This window comes from Chlorocebus sabaeus, chromosome 21 (assembly GCF_047675955.1).
Source record: "Chlorocebus sabaeus isolate Y175 chromosome 21, mChlSab1.0.hap1, whole genome shotgun sequence".
Classification (NCBI taxonomy): Eukaryota; Metazoa; Chordata; class Mammalia; order Primates; family Cercopithecidae; genus Chlorocebus; species Chlorocebus sabaeus.
In genome coordinates this window covers 60,890,288-60,910,909 of record NC_132924.1, presented here as the reverse complement: position 1 = coordinate 60,910,909, position 20,622 = coordinate 60,890,288, and the positions used below count along the sequence as shown (strand labels likewise).

Below are 20,622 nucleotides of genomic sequence, written 5' to 3'. Positions count from 1 at the left end.
AAAGTTGTCTCACACTTAACCTTTTTCTTTCAATTCTAATATTGCAGTTGAATAGATTCAGGCCCACATTCCCTCATCTATTTGGTTTCCTTGCCTCTACTTCATCTTCTCTGGTTCATCCTATATATTGTCACTGGGTTCATCTTAAAACACCCTTTTCCTTTTGTTAATCCTCTACTCCATTCTTTTCAGTCTTTCAGATCAAATCCTAGATAACTTAATATTTACTCAAGCCTCTACTTTATGCAAGTCAGTGGGAATTCAGAGATAAAGTCACAAGCCTGCCTCTGATACTTTCACATTCGAGTAGAGTAGAAAGTCAATCACAATATAGTAAGTTAAGTATTCAGAGTGAAGTACAGGGAGTTATTTACTCACTCAGTAAATATGATTGAGCACTTACTACTTGCTAGACACTTTGCTAAGACTATAGGATGTTAGAGACATGGACCCTGCTAAGCATAAGCTTTATTTAGTTAGTAGGCAGAGATGTAAAGAGATAATTATAAATACACGATGGGTAATATAATTCTGGGTCCATGAAAAACACAGAGGAGGGATATCTGATTCCATCTTAGCAGTTAGGAAAGGCTTTCTGGATGGATAAACACTGAATGAAGCCTTAAAGGATGGGGAGGAACTGCCCAGGTGAGAAGGGAGTGGAAGGTGAGTAGAAGCTTTCAGAAGAATGAGACAAAATAGAAAAAGCACAGAGATGTGGAATCATTTGACTTGTTTTGGAGAAGGCATTGTATTACCTACCTTGTTTGGTATTATTGGAGTATAAAGCTATTAGCAAGATGTGGCAAGAAATTAGACTATAGGCTAGGGCTCCATCTTGAAGATCCTTGAATCTATGTTAAGGAGATTGAATTTTATCCCGTATTTTGTGAGAATCTATTAATGAGGGGTGTTTTTGTGTTTTATGTATTTTTTTAGAGGCAGGGTCTCACTCTTTCATCCAGGCTTGAGTGCAGTGGCGTGATCATAGATCATTGCAGCCTTGAACTCCCAGGCTGAAGCAATCCTCCTGCCTCAACCTCCAGAGTAACTGGAACTACAGGCATAAGCCACCCCACCTGGCTTATTGATGAGTGTTTAAGCTGGGGAATAATATGGTTAGCTAGATTTGCATTTTTGATAGACATATTCGGCAACTGTGTGGAGGATAGGTTGAGGAGGATAAAACCATTTACGAGACTGTTGAAAGTACAAATGACAGACAGTGAGGCAGGAACAGAGGGGATACATCAGTAAATATATAGAAGGTAAAATCAGCAGAACTTGGTGACTGGCTGGATCTGAAAGGTAAAGGATAGTGAGCATGGAGAACAAATATTTACTACTATGAAAAATGTGGTCAGGGTTTCAGTTGTTGACTTAGGCAAGATTGTGAAATCAGTTTTGTACATTTTATATTATAAGTTCCTTATTATACATCTAAATGGAATTTTTCAAAGATTTTGAATTGATAATTGTAGTGGTTATGAGGTTGGACTGAACCAGACCATCTAGGCTCAAGTCCTGACTCTGCCGTTTACTAGTTTTTTGACATCAGGAATTTACTTAACCTCTCTCTTCCTCTGTTCCTCCTCTAGAAAATGAGAACAATAATAGTACCTGCCTTGGTACTTGGGGTTGTTGTGAGGATTCACTGATAAGTATAAAACATTTAGAACATCGTCAGTTTGTAAGAAGTGTTCAAGAAGTGTCAGTCATTATCATCATTATTGTCATTCTGGAGTATAGAGGATTAAGCTATATAACAGAAAATGGGATTGGAGAACTAGGGATCAGATAATGAGGAGCCACATATGACATTTAAAATGTTGTGGATGTTATCCTAAAAGTAGTGGAAAACTGTTAAAGAATGTGTGTTTGTCATGGTTAACCTCTAATGTTATTTCTTTACCCCCCACCCCCACACACACACAAAATCTCATCTTAAGATAGGTATGCTGCCACCAGGTGGCAGTTATATGTTATTGCTGTACAAATGAAGTAATGAAAACCACTATGTTTCTTTTTTAACATAAAATATTTACTTGATTAAAATAGTCAAGTGTAAGCAATCTAATTCTAGTAGGGCTCTTTTGTTCCAAAACAACAACAAAAAAAACCCAGTTAAGTAAAGGAGAGAAAAGAGAGGGTAATTGTAAAGATGTGGAGGTTTCAGAGGAAGTTCAGAGTATAGCTGGGCCTCATGGAAACTGAAAAGCCATTGGAAACTGGTGCCATTCTCTCCATCATTTTTTTTCTCTCACTTTCACAATATGTTATACTCCTCTCTTTGTAGATCAGCTTCCTTGCCTACATATCAGTTTGCACATGACCAAAATTATGGGATGAGTCTCCAAATCTGTTCTAGCAAATGGAATTGTTTCCTACTAAATATACCTTTATTTATTTATTTTGAGACAGGGTCTCACTCTGTCACTTAAGCTGGAGTGCAGTGGCATGATCATGACTCACTGCAGCCTCAACCTCCTGGATTCTAGTAATCCTTCCACCTCAGCCTCCCAAGTAACTGGGACTACAGGTACGTGCCACCATGCCCAATTATTATTATTATTATTATTATTTTTTTTTTGAGACAGAGTCTCGCTCTGTGCCCCAGGCTGGAGTGCAGTGGCACGATCTCGGCTCACTGCAAGCTCCGCCTCCCGGGTTTACGCCATTCTCCTGCCTCAGCCTCCCGGGTAGCTGGGACTACAGGCGCCCGCCACCACGCCCGGCTAATTTTCTTGTATTTTTAGTAGAGACGGGGTTTCACTGTGTTAGCCAGGATGGTCTCGATCTCCTGACCTCATGATCCGCCCGCCTCGGCCTCCCAAAGTGCTGGGATTACAGGCTTGAGCCACCGCGCCCGGCCGCCCAATTATTTTTTATAGAGGCAGGGTCTCACTGTGTTGCCTAGGTTGGTCCTGGGCTTGAGTGATCCTCCCACCTCAGCCTCCTGAAGTGCTGGGGTTATGGGCGTGAGCCACTGCCCAGCTCTACTAAATATACTTTAAAAAGAACAAAGAAGGGGAATATAAAAATTATATAAATATAGAAACACATCTACTTACAGAGTAATCATCGAGCCTAGAGGCTCCCAAATTTTGCTGCATATAGGAAACACCAGGGAAGCTTTACAAATTTTTGATGCCTACATTACATCCCATACCAAAATCAGAAAATCTGGGGTGTCAACCCTCACTATTTTTTGTAAAGATCCCCGGTGAGCAGTAAACTTTAGGACCCACTAACACAGCCACTTTACTTGATTCTACAACACTGTGATTATGCCTCATGACCTCTTCTAAGCCAGCTACTTTACTTGGTGTGGAACTGAAGGAATAGGGATGATTCAATGCCAGAAGGAAAATTGACTGTGTTGGATACGAAGAGAAGCGTTTTATAGTCTGTAACATGTTTAGTAGGTTGATTATGTAAACTGTACTTTATAGATGATTTTAGGAGTATCTGTAGATTGATATGATTATTTCATGATGCACTCCTTTTAGAATCCTTTATATAAGATGAATCTCCTCATGTTATCTTTCTGGACAACTTTATTACCTCCTTGTTCCCTAATTCTAAGAGAAGAATCTAACTGATTGACCTTTCTTTCCTTATCAAACTTAGGGTGGGAGGAGAGGCAGGGGTGTCATGGATGGGAGAAGCTATGAGCACTGGCTAGTTCCCTCAGAAGGAAGTTCTACATACTTTATACTTAAATGTTTCTTCTACAAAAGAATATATGTGAAATGCATGTATAAAATAAAGACTGATGATAAAAAGAACACCTCTATACCTATCACCCTGCTGAAGAAGCATACACATATGAATATATTTGAAACCTTTCCTCATATCATCCCAACCCTTCACTTGAGGTACCTATAGTTCTGAATTTGTTTATTTCCTTGCTTTTCTATACCACATCTATGTACACATACAACATATTCGTTTTCCTGTGCTTGAACTTAATGGTATATGAAGTCATCAGTGATTTGCCTTTTGTTCAGTATCATGTAGAGCATGTTCACTTCCGCATAGTATTCCATTATAGAAATTTACATCGGTATCCATTGTGAGGTCAGTAAGTATTTGGGTTGTTTCCAGTTTTTACTGTTATAAATACTGCCACTGTGCTATTTTTTTTCTGTTACGATGTACAGCACGTGCCAAGGGTTTAGAGATATGCAGAGATCATGATCCCAAGGTCCTTCAGTCCTTGGGGTAGTGACTATGTTCAGGAATAGAGTAAGAAGAGGGAGTGAAGTCAAAAGCAAACTGATATTCATGTGTTTATTACATGCCTGGTTTCATCACATAAATGATATCTCACAGATGTCCATGGGAGTTGATGATGGATGCTGGATACCCGATGTCCATCAACATGGACCACTATACTGACTAGATGCAGCAGTTCTTTTATTTTTTAGCAAATATTTCCTGCAAAAATATATCCATATAAAAGGGAATAATGTATAATATAGGTTTATAAATGAGTTAACCTCAGATGGTAAACTGGCATGCATTTTATGCTGTTAGAGAGTGTCTGTTACAAATATACCTTGCTTTGGGCATTCTTCTTTACATAAACTGTGCGGTGTTAATTTGTTGTTTATTTTTAATGGGATTAAACTTAATAATATGCTTAGGGTAGATAACGTTGGGGCAAAATGCCATTCTTCTCACTGTTCATTGTTAGCAGTAACCGAGATGACTATAAAATGCTGCAGAGATAGGTGGCATCTAAACAGCACTTTCTTTCTCTTTAGGGATAAGATTTCTAGTAGGTATGTAGTTGTATATATCCTTTAAAAAATAGTGATGTTAGCATATGGGTCCATGATAATTTTATTAGTGAATATTCTTTAGAGTTGTGTGAGGGAGTCAGGCAGTAAAGATCATTCAAAGAGAAAAACAATTACCTGTTGTGTTATAACCTACAAGTAATGATTTTGAATAGTTTGTTATTGTCTATTCTTTGTTTCTATGCATAAGTAAAACGTTACTTAAATCTTTATATATGCAGTTTTGTTCTTTTTTACCCAAGTTTATGTTGAGAGCATTTTCCCTCATTAAGATTTTTTTTGAAAACATCATCATCATCATTATTATTATTATTTATTATTATTATTATTATTTGAGACAGGGTCTCTGTCAGCCAGGCCGGAATGTAGTAGCTGACTCCATTCTCCACCTCTCAGGCTCAAGTGACCCTCCCACCTCAGCCTGCCAAGTGGCTAGGACCACAAGCCTGCGCCACCATGCCCGGCTAATTTTTGTATTTTTTGTAGAGATAAGGTTTCATTATGTTGCCCAGGTTTGTCTCGAATTCCTGGGCTTAAGCAATATGCCCACCTCAGCCTCTCAAAGTGCTAGGATTACAGGCATGAGCCACCACGTTGACTTGAAAACATTTTTTGGGCCGGGCGCGGTGGCTCAAGCCTGTAATCCCAGCACTTTGGGAGGCCGAGATGGGCGGATTACGAGGTCAGGAGATCGAGACCATGTAGGCTAACACGGTGAAACCCCGTCTCTACTAAAAAATACAAAAAATTAGCCGGGCGAGTTGGCGGGCGCCTGTAGTCCCAGCTACTCGGGAGGCTGAGGCAGGAGAATGGCGTGAACCCGAGAGGCGGAGCTTGCAGTGAGCTGAGATCCGGCCACAGCACTCCAGCCTGGGCGACAGAGTGAGACTCCGTCTCAAAAAAAAAAAAAAAAGAAAAGAAAGAAAACATTATTTTTGACAGCTGCATGTTGTTACATTGCATGGTTGTGCAATAGTGTAACCATGGACCTGATATATCACCTTGGTTTTTAAAATAATTTAAATTTTATTATTATTACTATTTTTGAGATAGGGTCTCATTCTGTTGCCCAGCCTGGAGTGGAGTGCAGTGATGTGATCCTAGCTCAGTGCAGCCTCGCTCCTGGACTCAAGCAGTCCTTCCACCTCAGCCTTTCAAGTAGCTGGGACCAAAGGTGTGGGCCACCACTCCTGGCTAATTCTTTTTTTTTAATTTACTTTTTTAAGAGATGGATCTTCTTATGCTGTTCTGGCTGGCCTCAAACTCCTAGCCTCAAGTGATCTTCCCACTTTAGCTTCCCAAAGCACATACTCTTTTTGAAACATTATTTTCTTTCAACAAATAAACATTTGTGTTTATGTGGCAGGCAATGAAATTGTGTTAAAATATGCAATATTTAGATGGTTCCTTAAGCTGCAGAATTTGTTTTCTTTTTAGATATGATGGTGGTCCAAAACCTTTATTAAAAAAAAATTATATCATTATATTAAATGAGATTATAGGCTATAAGTAGGACTGAACTGGTCACTCAATAGTATAAAATCCTGTGGTCTTTTCCATTCCTGATTCCCTCAGGCCTATTTGGCACTGTTATTTTCCAACAGTTTGTATCTTTGTGGTATTTAATAATACTTTAGAGCATCCTTAAAATGTTGCTTTTATCTTCTTTGCTTTCAGTTGCCTTACTTCAACTTCATTTACAAATGGTCTTTGGGACAACTGTTATAATCTTTTTATTTCCCTAGTTAGGCTACTGGAGTTTTGTTGTAGTTGTTTGTATAGCATTCTTGTTTATCATTCATTAAGGAATATTAAAAACGTTTAAAGGCAGCATTGACAAGTATATATAGTCATCATAATTAGAATTAATTAGTATTTTTTAAGTTTTCTACAGCAAAAACAAAAAAAACAGCTCTATTTACCGCTATTGTTGAATACTGGAGAAACTAGGTAACACATTTAAGTAATATTTTGTACCATTCTCTCTAGAGTATATTTGTGTCATCGTGTTTGTTTTTATTTTCTCTCCAGTCTTGTCAAAAAAGCACTTGTCTGTTTGGTAATATCACTTGCTCATGTTCAAGTTAGTGTTCTAGGATTGTACTGTAATGACAGATGAATGAAAAGCGAGATGAGAATGCATGGAAAGCAAATGGTATAATGGAAAGTTGGATTTTGAGTCAGATATTGTTGTTCCATTTTATTTTGCTGCTTACTGCTTATGATCTTGGACAGATAACCCATATTCATCTTTAAATCTCAGTTTCCACATTCTTTCAATATTTCCTGACTTCTCCCCACATGACCCCATCTAAATTAAATCTTTTCTGTCTGAGGCTCTCCTTTTTCTTCAAAGCACTTTTTATCACTTGAGATGATACATTTCTGTGTTTATCTACATTTAATTTGTTTTTCCCACCTGTATTACATTTCATGAGAGTAGGGTTTATATCTCTTTTATTCCTCACTACATGTCTTACCTTAGCACAAAGTTGCATACATGGTGGACAGTCAATAAATATCTGTTGAATAAATAAACTACTTACTACCTGACATATGCCAAGTTATTTTCTTCACAGGTAAAACTCTACAACCACATCTCTTTTTGGAAAGCGTTCTATGAAGAAATCAGGACAAGAGAGGTTCCCATACCACCTCCTTAAATATATATAGGACTGCTGAGTTTATGAATTTGTGTATTAGCTTTTTTCTCATATATTTCTCATAACTTGATGAAATGAGGGACTGTTATTAAATAATAGTAGACTATTATTTTGACACATGTCTAGCACAGTGCCTGGCACATAATGAACAATGAACACTCAAGAAACTGAAGAGATTCCAAATAGTTGAATTTTTGAAGTGACATTATTAAAACTTGGCTTTTTTTTTTTGAGACAGTCTCACTCTTTTGCCCAGGCTGGAGTGCAGTGGTGCCATCTCGGCTCGCTGCAACCTCCACCTCCCAGGTTTAAGTGATTCTCCTGCCTCAGCCTCCAGAGTAGCTGGGATTACGGTGCCTACCACCACACCGGGCTAATTTTTGTGTTTTTAGTAGAGACGAGGTTTCACCACGTTGGTCAGGCTGGTCTACATCTCCTGACCTCAGACGATCTGCCCACCTCAGCCTCCCCAACTGCAGGGATTATAGGTGTGAGCCACCGCACCCGGCCAGAACTTGGCATATTTTATACAGCATTTTGAAAATTCATTGTTTTATTCAGAATGATCATTTATTAAGTTAAAAATCTTGAGTTTAAGGAATCAGTTATTATTTGTATTAAGTCATTTATTCATGTTCTGATCAGAGTAAGACATTTGCTTGAGATTCGAACCAGTTTTGAAAGACAATTATATATGGACATAATATCTTTCCAGTAAATCTTGCAACTATTTCTGTGACTACATATGTTAACATTTTTATAATTGGCTTCCAAATAACAAACACAGATGGCTGTAGTCTGAATTTTCATCATGTTTTAGAATAAATGTTTTCTCAGAAATTTAAAGTACATCATTTCAGTATAAGATGATTACCTAATTGAGTAGAATTTTTTCCTTATCTGCTAGCTTGCCATTTTTCAGATTGAAAGTAAATAGCTTAAATATCTATTAATGTAAGAAATTGGATATATATAATCTTGTTCCCTCTCTCACATTTTTACCAAACAGAACTCTTGCTAAGAAGTTATTGTAGGTATTATTTTTCTGAGAATTTAAATTCTGTTTTGCTTTTTTTCTTTTGGTGGAGGAGAGAGATTATAATTTTTTGTGTTTTAATTCATTTAATAAGTAACTAGAAATTTGTTAATTTTGAAACCATGAGTTTTTAAGATAGTAGAATTAAATATACCTGTTAGACTGTTTTGGTTCTCAAGTCCTATGAAGTGGTGCTTAAAATTATTGCCTAATGGTGACTTTTCTGTAAAAGATAAATTATTTTTTCTTAACATGTATTTATTGAATATTATTTTAGGCTTTGTATGTATAGCAGTGAACAAAAGAAAAGCCCTTACCCTCATTGAACTTACCTTCCGGTTAATCTGAAAAATAATATGACTTCATATAATCAGTAACATAGGCCTAAAACAATGCCATGGTAATTTAATGTCCTTAAAAGTGATTCATTCTAAGCACTATAATAGAAAAATTCCTCTTTTTATTCCATATCTATCCATTGTCTTTTTAAGTTCATTTAATAATGAATATTATTGTCTCAGATTTTTAATTGAACTTTTTATAATGCAAAGTTTTTTTTTCTCATATATTATGTGTTTGCAAATCTGAATAAATAATAAATATAAATTATGTATACCCTAATTACAGTTGCAATCTCAAACCAAATTTTCATCTTTGCCCTGATATATTTTGCTGTCTCAATGTATTTTCTAATGCAGACAATGTAGAATTTTAAGTTTCTGAAATTGAGCATAAATATCAATAATACTATTAATTTCTTTTGGTTTTGCATTCTCTCTTAGGAATCTTTTCTTTTTAAACAATGCGCCTAGAATTCTGATTCCATTTACAGATAATATATTTAGCAGTATTCCAGTTGGTTTATTTTTAAGAATGAATTTGCTGTTCTCCAAAGTAGTTTAAGTGCATTCCAGTTGCTTAATGTACAGATAGAGGCAACTGGTCTTGCACCTGTTCCTCAAGGAGACATGAGGTGAAATAACTGTGTAGTTGCTGAATAACTGGGAAAAAATTTAAATATAATCTATTTTTATATTCTACTGGGCTAGTGATTAGCTATTTCTGATTTACAAATTAGATGTCTTCATTAAGTAAACAATACATATACTTTCCTTCATCCACAGCAGACAAAATAAGTATAAAATATGTTGTGTGTTATTCTGTAGATAACATATTTGTCACATATTTTGATAGTAATATGAGCATCATTAAAAATTGCTTTATTTTTTATAAGTTTTCTGGCCATTGTTGTAATTGGTCTAATTAATACTAGTAATCTATTAATACTAGTGGTGTATTTCTTTTTTTTAAGGCACAAAGAAACTTACACTTTTTCTTATTCTTTTGTTTCTCTCCTCTCAGAATGACCAAACAGCTCAAATTCAATTTAAGAATAGGTGGCTAATAGTTGCTTCTTAGAAAAATTAGAAAATCTATTGCATAAAAAAGGAAATTTCACATGAGCAAAAGGAAAAATACCTGTAATCTCAAGTCCAGAGATACACCGAAGTTATTAGTTATATTCTTCCAGAGTTTCTCTATGCCTACAAGTACAATGTTATTAAAATTCAAGCTAGATATAATTGTTGAAGGATGTGAGTTTGAGTCCTGCCTTCTCTGTTAAAAGAGGTGTACAGGCCGGGCGCGGTGGCTCACGCCTGTAATCCCAGCACTTTGGGAGACCAAGACCGGTGGATCGTGAGGTCAGGAGATCGAGACCATCCTGGCTAACACTGTGAAACCCCGTCTCTACTAAAAATACAAAAAACTAGCAGGGCGAGGTGGCGGGCGCCTGTAGTCCCAGCTACTCGGGAGGCTGAGGCAGGAGAATGGCGTAAACCCGGAAGGCGGAGCTTGCAGTGAGCTGAGATCCGGCCACTGCACTCCAGCCTGGGCGACAGAGCGAGACTCCGTCTCAAAAAAAAAAACACACAAAAAACCCCAAAAAAACCCCAAAAAATATTAGCCTGGTGTGGCTGCGTGCGCCTGTAGTCCCAGCTACTTAGGAGGCTGAGGCAAGAGGACGGCATGAACCCGGGAGGCGGAGCTTGCAGCGAGGGGAGATCGCGCCACTGCACTCCAGCCCGGGCGACAGCGAGACTCTGTCTCAAAAATAATAATAATAATAATAAAATAAATAAATAAATTATAAAGAGGTGTACATATTTTTTCATAAAAATAGATTATACAGCAGTAATATACCTACTACTGTGTCATGAACATTTTTGTTAGCAATAATGGTTTACATTAATATTTTAATATGGAATCATAATAGTTAATCTAGTGTTGCCTAAAGCATGTGATACATCCGATGTTAGGTGTTGATATTTTAGGTCTATCCTGATCCAGTATTAAAAACATTGGATAAATGGGTACAATGTACACTATTTGGGTAATGCCTACCCTAAAAGCCCAGACTTCACCACTATGTAATAAAACTGGATTTGTACCCTCTAAATCTATAACAATAAAAAAATAGAAAAATAGAGAAAAACATTAGATAGTATTGTAAGAAAGTTACTATGAGGTTTGCCAGTTTTCTTAGTTCATCTGCTTATGATAGCCAAGAGTCTGTTTGATACTCGTATATCTTTAACATCCTTTTAACACTTGCCCATTTCTCTCATACCCTTCAACAAAATCTAACTAAAATTTTAATAATTTTTACATTGTATTTGTTTTTGTTTACTTTTCTAAAAAAGAAAGGACAGTGATACTGACATTTAATTTGTGCCAGGGATAGAAAGTCTCCTTTTAAAATAAATTTACTTTAAAATTTTTATTGATGTGTAATGTATGTATTTTGGGAATGCATGTGATAATTTAATGCACTCATATAGTTTGTAAAGATCAAATCAGTGTAATTGGGATGTCCGTTACCTTTAATTGGATATTCAAATATTTTTTAGAAATATTCAAATTATTTTCTTCTAGGTATTTTGAAATATTCAGTAGATTTTTGTAAACTGTAGTCACCCTACCAATCTATCAAATACTAGGTTTTATTTCTTCTGTGAAACTCTTCTTTGTACCCATTGTCAGCCCCTCTTTATCTTCTCCACCCTCCTACCCTTCCCAGTCTCTGGTAACCACCAGTCTACTCACTATTTTCGTCTACTTTTTCACCTCCCATATATGAGTGAGAACATGTGATATTTGTCTTTCTGTGCTTAATTCACTTAACATAATGTCCTCCAGTTGTGTCCGTGGTGCTGCAAATGACAATTTGTTTTTTTTTGTGACTGAATAATATTCCATTGTATACATACCACATTTTCTTTATCGGTTTATCAATTGATTTGCACTTAGGCTAATTTCATATTTTAGCTATTGTGACTACTACTACTACAAAAAAAAAATGGGAATGCAGATATCTCCTTTATATGTTGATTTCCTTTCTTTTGAATATATACCCAGTAGGGGAATTGCTGGATCCTATGATAGTTCTATTTTTAGTTTTTTAGAAATCCTCCATACAGTTTTCCATAGTGGCTGTGCTGATTTACATTTCTGTTAACAGTATACAAGGGTTCATCTCCTTCCACATCCTCCCCTGCATCTGTTATTCCCTGTCTTTTTGATAAAAGTCAGTTTAACTGCAGTGAGATAATACATCATGGTGGTTTTGATTTGCAATTCTCCGATGATTAGTAACATTGAGCATTGTTTCATATACTTGTTGGCCACTTGTATTCTTTTGAGAAATGTCTATTCAGACCTTTTGCCCATGTTTTAGTCAGATTATTTGCTCTTTTGCTGTCCAGCTGTTTGAACTTCTTTTTTTTTTTTTTTTTTTTTTTTTGGGACGGAGTCTTGCTCTGTCGCCCGAGCTAGAGTGCAGTGGCCGGATCTCAGCTCACTGCAAGCTCCGCCTCCCGGGTTTACACCATTCTCCTGCCTCAGCCTCCCGAGTAGCTGGGACTACAGGCACCAGCCACCTCGCCCGGCTAGCTTTTTGTATTTTTTAATAGAGACGGCGTTTCACCATGTTAGCCAGGATGGTCTCGAACTCCTGACCTCGTGATCCGCCCGTCTCGGCCTCCCAAAGTGCTGGGATTACAGGCTTGAGCCACCGCGCCCGGCCTGAACTTCTTATATATTCTGGTTGTTGTTAACTCCCTGTCAGATGAGTAGTTTGTAGCTATTTTCTCCCATTCTGTGAGTTGTCTCTTCACTTTGTTTTGATTGTTTCCTTTGCTGTACAGAAACTTTTTAGCTTTTTTGGTTTGAAAGCATTTTTTTAATTATTTATTTTTTATAGTGATAGATCTATGTCTCACTATGTTATCCAGGCCAGTCTCAAACTCTCAGGCTCACGTGATTCTCCTGCCTTGGCCGCCCATGGTGCTGGGCTTACAGGTGTGAGCCACCACGCTTCTGAAACTTTTTAGCCTGGTTCCATTTGTTTTTGCTTTGGTTGTCTGTGCTCTTGGGATCTGAGACAAAAAAAACTTTCCCCATACCAATGTTCTAGAGTATTTCTCTACTGTTTTCTTTTAGTAGTTTCAGGTTTTAGATTTTTTAGTCCATTTTGATAGGATATTTTTGTATGTGGTAAGAGATACGTATGTAGTTTCATTCTTCTACATATGGTTATCCAATTTTCCCAGCATCATTTATTGAAGAGATTGTCCTTTTCTCAGACTATATGGTCTGTTCTGGAGAATGTTCCATGTGCTGAGTAAAAGAATGTGTATTCTTCAGCAGTTGGGTGAAATGTTTTGTAAATATCAGTTTAGCCTATTTAGTCTAGTGTGTAGTTTAACTCTGATGTTTATTTTCTAGACGTTGTATATTCTTGGCACCTTTGTAGAAAATGAGTTGACTGTAAATGTGTGAATTTATATCTGGGTTCTCTGTTTTGTTCCATTTGTCTGTGTGTCTGTTTTTATGCCAAGACCATGCTGATTTGTTAGTATGGCTTTGTAGTATATTTTGAAGTCAGGTAGTGTGATGCTTCCAGCTTTGCTTTGGCTTTTTGCTTTGGCTGTCTGTGATCTTTTGTGGTTTCTATCAACATTTTAAGATTGTTTTTTCTATTTCTGTGAGTAATGGCATTGGTATTTCAATAGGGATCATATTGAATCTATAAGTTGCTTTGGGTAGTATCATTTTTACAATATTCTTCTAATCCACAAACATGGATTTCTTTCCATTTTTCAATGTCCTGTTCATTTCTTTCATCACTGTTTTATAGTTTTCCTTGTATAGATTTTTTACTTCTTTAATTAAATTGATTTCTGGGTATTTTATATTCTTTGTAGCTATAGTAAATGGGATTATTTTCTTGATTTCTTTTTCAGATTGTTTGCTGTTGGTATACATAATTGCTACTGATTTTTGTATGTTGATTGTGTATCCTGCTATTACTGAATTTGTTTATCAGTTCTAACAGCTTTTGATGGAGTCTTTAGGTTTTTCTAAGTATATGATCATATTGTATGCAAATAAGGCTAAATTGACCTTTTCTTTTCCAATTTGGTTGTCCTTTATTTTTTTCTCTTGCTTAGTTGCTATGGCCAGGACTTCCAATATTATGTTGCGTGAAAGTGGACCTGCTGGTCTTGTTCCAGATTTAGAAGAAAGGCTTTTAATTTTTCCCCATTCAGTGTGATATGAGCTATGGGTTTGCCATATATGGCCTTTATTATTTTGAGGTATTCTGTATCCAGTTTGTTGAGGAATGTTGAATTGTATTAAATGCTTTTTCAGCATTAATTGAAATGGTCATAGGGTGTTGTTCTTGATTCTTTCAATGTAATGTATCACATTTGTTGAGTTGCACATGTTTAACTATCCTTGTATCTTTGGGATGAATCCCACTTGATCATGGTGAATGATCTTTTTAATGTGTTGTTGAATTCAGTTTGCTAGTATTTTGTTGAGGATTTTTGCATCTGTGTTCATCAGTGATATTGGCCTGTGGTTTTCTTTTTCTGTTGTGTTCTTGTCTGGTTTTGGTATCAGGGTAATGTTGGTTTCATAGAATGAGTTGGAAAGTACTCCCTTCTCTTCAGTTTTTTTTTTTTTTTTTTTTTTTTTTTTTTTTAATACGTTAAGTTCTAGGGTACATGTGCATAACGTGCAGGTTTGTTACGTATGTATACTTGTGCCATGTTGGTGTGCTGCACCAATCAACTCGTCAGCACCCATCAACTCGTCATTTACATCAGGTATAACTCCCAATGCAATCCCTCCCCCCTCCCCCCTCCCCGTGATAGGCCCCAGTGTGTGATGTTCCCCTTCCCGAGTCCAAGTGATCTCATTATTCAGTTCCCACCTATGAGTGAGAACATGCGGTGTTTGGTTTTCTGTTCTTGTGATAGTTTGCTAAGAATGATGGTTTCCAGCTGCATCCATGTCCCTACAAAGGACACAAACTCATCCTTTTTTATGGCTGCATAGTATTCCATGGTGTATATGTGCCACATTTTCTTAATCCAGTCTGTCACTGATGGACATTTGGGTTGATTCCAAGTCTTTGCTATTGTGCATAGTGCCACAATAAACACACGTGTGCATGTGTCTTTATAGCAGCATGATTTATAATCCTTTGGGTATATACCCAGTAATGGGATGGCTGGGTCATATGGTACATCTAGTTCTAGATCCTTGAGGAATTGCCATACTGTTTTCCATAATGGTTTGTGGAGAATTGTTATTCTTTCTTCAAATGTTTGGTAGAATTCAGAAGTGAAGCCATCAAGTCCTGGGCTTTTCTTTGATGGGAGACTCTGTGTGTGTGTGTGTGTGTGTGTGTGTGTGTGTGTGAGATTGGGTCTCATTCTGTTGTGAGGCTGGAGTGCAGTGGTGTGTTCACAGGTTACTGCAACCTCTGCCTCCTGGGCTCAAGCCGTCTTCCCATGTCAGCCTCCCAAGTAGCTGGGACCACAGGCATGTGCCACCATGCCTGGTTAATTTTTTTGTATTTTGGTAGAGACGAGATTTTGCCATGTTGCCCAGGCTGGTCTCAAACTCCTGAGTCATGCTCAAGCAATCTGCTTACTTCGGCCTCTGAAAGTGCTGAGATTACAGGTGTGAGCCACCACTCCCAGCTTGATGAGAGACTTTTTATTGAGGCTTCGATTTCATTATTGGTTTGTTGAGGTTTTCTATTTCTTCATGGTTCAATTTTGGTGGGTTCTATGTGTCCAGGAATTTATTTATCTTTTTCTTCTAGGTTTTTGAATTTGTTAGCATATAGTTGTTTGTAATAGTCTGTAATGATTTTTGTATTTCTGTGGTCTCAGTTTTTATATCTTCTTTTTCATTTCTGATTTTATTTGACCTTTCTCCTTTTGTGACAATTAGTATAACTAAAGGTTTGTTGATTTTGTTTATGTTTTCAGAAAAGCAACTTTTTGTTTCATTGACTTCTGTATTGACTGTTTTGGCCTCAATTTCATTTGTCTCTGCTCTGATTTTTATTATTTCTTTTCTTCTACTAATTTTGGGTTTGGTTTGTTCTTGGTTTTCTAGTTCCTTGCAGTGCATTGTTTGGTTGTTTGTTTGAAGTCTTTCTCGTATTGTTTTATTGGTATAAATTTCCCTCTCAGTACTGCTTTTGCTTTATCACCTAGATTTTGGTATGTTGTATTTCCATTTTCGTTTCTTTCAGGAAATTTAAAAATTGCCCTTTTAATTTTGTCATGAACCCATTTGCCCTGCAGGAATATGTTGGTTTTTTGTTTGTTTGTTTGTTTTGTTTTTTGAGACAGGGCCTTTCTCTGTTGCCCAGGCTGGAGTGCAATGGACCTCCTGGGCTCAAGCGATCCTCCTGTCTGAGCCTCTGAAGTAGCTGGGACCACAGGCGTGGGACACCATGCCTAGCCAATGTTTTGAATTTTTGTAGGTTTGAGACCAACCTGGGCAACAAAGTGAAATCTTGTTGTCCAGGTTTGTTTTGAACTCCTGGGCTCAAGCAGTCATCCCACCTCAGCCACTCAAAGTACTGGGATTACAGACATGAGCCACCATGCCCAGCAGGAACTTGCTTAATTATTATTTGTTTGTGTTTTCTGAGGTTCTTCTTGTGACTGATTTTTAGTTTTATTCCATTATGGTCAGAAACGATACTTGATATGATTTCTACCTTTGGAATTTGTTGAGACTTGTTTTATGACCTAATATATGGTCTATTCTGGAGAATGTTCCATATACTGATGAAAAGAATACTCTTCAGGAGTTGGGTGAAATGTTCTGTAAATATCAGTCTGGCCTATTTGGCATAGTGTATATTTTAATTCTGATGTTTTCTTTAATTTTCTCTTGGGATGATCTGTCCAATACCGGGATTGGGGTATTTAAGTTTCCTACTATTATTGTATTGCAGTCTGTCTCTCCCTTTAGATCTATTAATACTTGCATTTTATGCTTGGGAGCTGTGGTGCTGGGTGCATAGATATTTATAATAGTTATATACTCTTGCTGAATTGACCCTTTATCATTATATAATGACCTTCTTTGTCTCTTTTTATAGTCTTGACTGGTAGCCTATTTTATCTGATATAAGTATAGCTACTCCCGTTCTTTTTTGGTGTCCAGTTGCATGGAATATCCTTTTCCACCCCTTCACTTTCAGTCTGTGCATGTTCTTAATAGGCGAAGTGGGTTTTTTGTGGGCAGCTTATGGTTAGGTCTTACTTCTGTATTAATTCAGCCACTTTCACCATTTTAACTGAAGAATTGAGTGTATTTACATTCAGTATTATTATTAATAAGTGAGGTCTTACTAGTGCTATTTTGTTGCTTGTTTTCTGATTGTTTTTTAATTCCTCTCTTCCTTTCTTACTCTCTTTCTTTGAAGTTAAGTGATCTTTTTTTTCTGGTAGTATGTTTTAATTTGTTGATTTTTATTTGTAGTGAATATAGTACAGTTTTTGGCATTGTGGTTACCATGAGACTTAAAAAGACATAGGTTCAAGAAGTTATTTTAACGAGATGACAGCTTACCTTGGATCACAAAGAAAAGAATAGAAACAAAAGAAAAAAAGAAAAAAAACCCCTCTATACTCTAACTCCATTCCCTCCACATTTTGACTTTATTTTGTCTCAATTTACATGTTTTTATATTGCCCATTTCTTAATAAGATGCTATAGCTATTAATGTTTTTGGCAGGTTTGTCTTTTGGACTTCATCCTAGAGTTATGAGTGGGCGCTACACCACAATTACAGTACTAGAGTATTGTGGGTTTGTCCATGTACTTAATTTTACTCGTGGGTTGTATACCTTTACATGTTTTGTTTTTTCACATTAGTGTTTTTTTCTTTCAGGTTGAAGAACTCTCTTTAGCTTTTCTTGTCAGACAGGTCTGTGTTAGTGAATTCTCTCAGCTTTTGTTTGTCTGTGAAAGACTTTATTCCTCTTCTTTGTATTTGAAGGATAACTTTGCTGAATACAGTATCTTTGGGTGGCTATTTTTTTCCTTCAGCACTTTGAACGTGTTGTCCCACATCCTCCTATATGGTTTCTTCCTCCTGTACGACCTCTCTGGTATCTGTTTAGAAGTCTGTTGCCAGACAAATTGTAACTCTTTTGTACAGCTCTTTAATGCCTTGTTTGCTTCTTTTCTTTTGCCACTTCTAGGATCCTCTCTTTGTCCTTGACCATTGAGAGTTTGATTATTACATGCTTTGGAGTAATCTTTTTTGGGTCAAATCTGCCTTGTTCTCTATGTCCCTATACCTGGATATTTTATCTCTTTCTCCGGTTTTGGAAAGTTTTTATTATTTGTTGAATAAGATTTCTCTCCCCTTGCATTATAGTTAGGCATTATATTATGTAGTGCCGAAGAACAGGCAGTGACATAGTACAAAAAAAAGATACAAAAACAATACATAAATTACAAAGACTCTCTGAGTGATCACATTCAGTAAAAAACAAAACAAGCCAGACAGTGAAGACTAGAACTCCCTTTGAACACTGATAATTCTTAGATTTGATCTTTCGAGGTAATTTTCTGTATCTTGTAGGTGATCTTTGTTCCTTTTCATTCTTTCTTTTTTCTCCTCTGTGTATTTTTAAGTAGCCTGTCTTTGAGCTCACTGATTCTTTTTTCTGTTTGATCCATTCTCCTGTTGAAAGCCTCTAATGATTCTTTCTGTTCAGCAAATCTGTTTCTTAGTTCCAGAATTTCTGTTTGATTCATTAAAAAATTTTAATCTTTGTTAAATTTTTCTAATAAATTTCTGAATTGCTTTTCTGTGTTATGGAGATCACTAAGTTTCCTTTAAACTGCTATTTTGAATTCTTGTTCACAGACTTCACATATTTCTCTCTTGTTAGGGTCATTCACTAGTTCTTTGCATTGTCCATTTGACTAAGTCAAGGTTTCCCATTTGTTGTTGTTTCTTGTGGATATATGTCTATGTTTTTAAAGTGAAGATTTTGTTATTTATTCTAGTCTTCTCTGTCTGGCTTGTTTTAGCTTTTACTGGATGTGTTTGCTTAGAGAATCTTTCATGTTTTGCTGTCTTTTATTTTTGCAGTATGTCACTGCCTCCATTTCAGTACTCCATAATATAATGCATATGATGCCTGTAGCCCCAGTTTGCCTCAGTTCTAGTAAACAATCAGTGTTATCCATCCTTGATGGTAAGGTCCCAAAGGCCCCTAGGCTGGCTAGGGGCTCGTGCCCAGAGGACATGTGGCATGAACCTCTTACAGTGTGATGCTGCTGAACAGCCAGTCTAATTTGGCGTCTCCTTTGGCCAAGTTACAAAGCAGGGTTTTTCAGGGCTGGGAATGGTAGTCTTGCATTCCCACTTTGCCTCTGGCTGTTAGGCATATTTCTCCCTTCAGATATTCCCAGTACTTCCCATGAGTTGAGCCAGGAACAGATCTCCTGTCAAGGAGCCCAAGTTGATGGGGAAGCTGGTTGTCCACCTTGATCTTACTTTTTCCAGTGTAGAAACCGTGAGTCAGGGGATATTTTCCATGTTTGGTGCTGGGCAGATTAGGAGAATGGGAATCAGGAAAATCAAAGTCTAATTCTTTTCACTTCTGCTCAGAGTTTTTTCACTTCTCTGTGGTCTTGAATACTATTTTTTTTCCTCATATTTGAGTTCTGGGATATTGCCAGTAATAATCTAGGCGCTGTATATTTGTTTTTGGTTTTCTGTGAGGGGGAGTGAAGGCAACTTGCTTCTATGCCGCCATTTTGGGGCTATTAGGTCAGTGCAAAAGCAATTGCAGTTTTTGTACTGACCTAATAGAAGCCTCTGTTCTTAAAATAAATTTAAATAAGAAAACTACATTGGTTAAAACATGTTAAGTAAATGATACATAAAGGTGGCTCTAGGATAGGACAAAAATCCTGATGATGATATGTAAACGATTAAGGGCCAGAAAGCACTGCTGTTTGATATTTATTTCCAGTTTTTTTCCCATTATAAATAAGGCTGCAGTGACCACTTTATATAGCTACATCTTTTTGCATGAACTAAATGTTTTTAGTGTACAGTAATAGAAGACCCAGAAATTCCAGAAAGCAAATTCATTTAGTGCTCTGTGTGTGCGTGTGTGTATGTGTGTGTGTCTTCATATAATCTAAAATCCAGAAATTGGCTAGCACAGTGGCTCACGTCTATAATCCCAGCATTATGGGGAGGCTGAGGCAGATGGATTGCTTGAGTCTGGGAGTTGAAGCCCAGCCTGGGCAACATGGCAGAAACCTGTCTGTACAAAAAAATACAAGAATTAAATTAGCCAGGTGTGATGACATGTTCCTGTAGTTCCAGCTACTTGGGGGCTGAGGTGGGAGGACCCGTTGAGCCCAGAAGGTTGAGGTGAGCTGTGATGGTGCTGCTGTACTCTAGGCTGGGTGACAGAGTAAGACCCTGTCTCAAAAAGTAAAAATAAAATAAAATCTTGGTAAGATTATATTCTCACCAAGCAGTGAATGACAGTGCCTGATTTCCCTCATTCTGCCTAATTCTGGGCGAATTTTCTTTTATTTAGACATGACGTTTTCAATTCTTACCCCTCAATATTTCAGTAGGTTTATTCAGAAATGTTTCTTTGCATTCCAGTAGTTACATTAAAGACTGTAATAATTGTTCTTCATTTTGTCATCATTTTTTTTTAGTGATAGTTTGGTCTTTAAAAGAGAGACTCCC

At 37.0% G+C, this 20,622-nt stretch overlaps 1 protein-coding gene across 5 annotated transcripts in view; it reads left to right on the top strand.

Moving 5' to 3' along the window:
• Positions 1–20,622, top strand: part of AKAP9 (A-kinase anchoring protein 9) — a 171,501-nt gene that overhangs the window by 11,039 nt on the left and 139,840 nt on the right. The gene's annotated exons all lie outside the window — the stretch shown is intronic.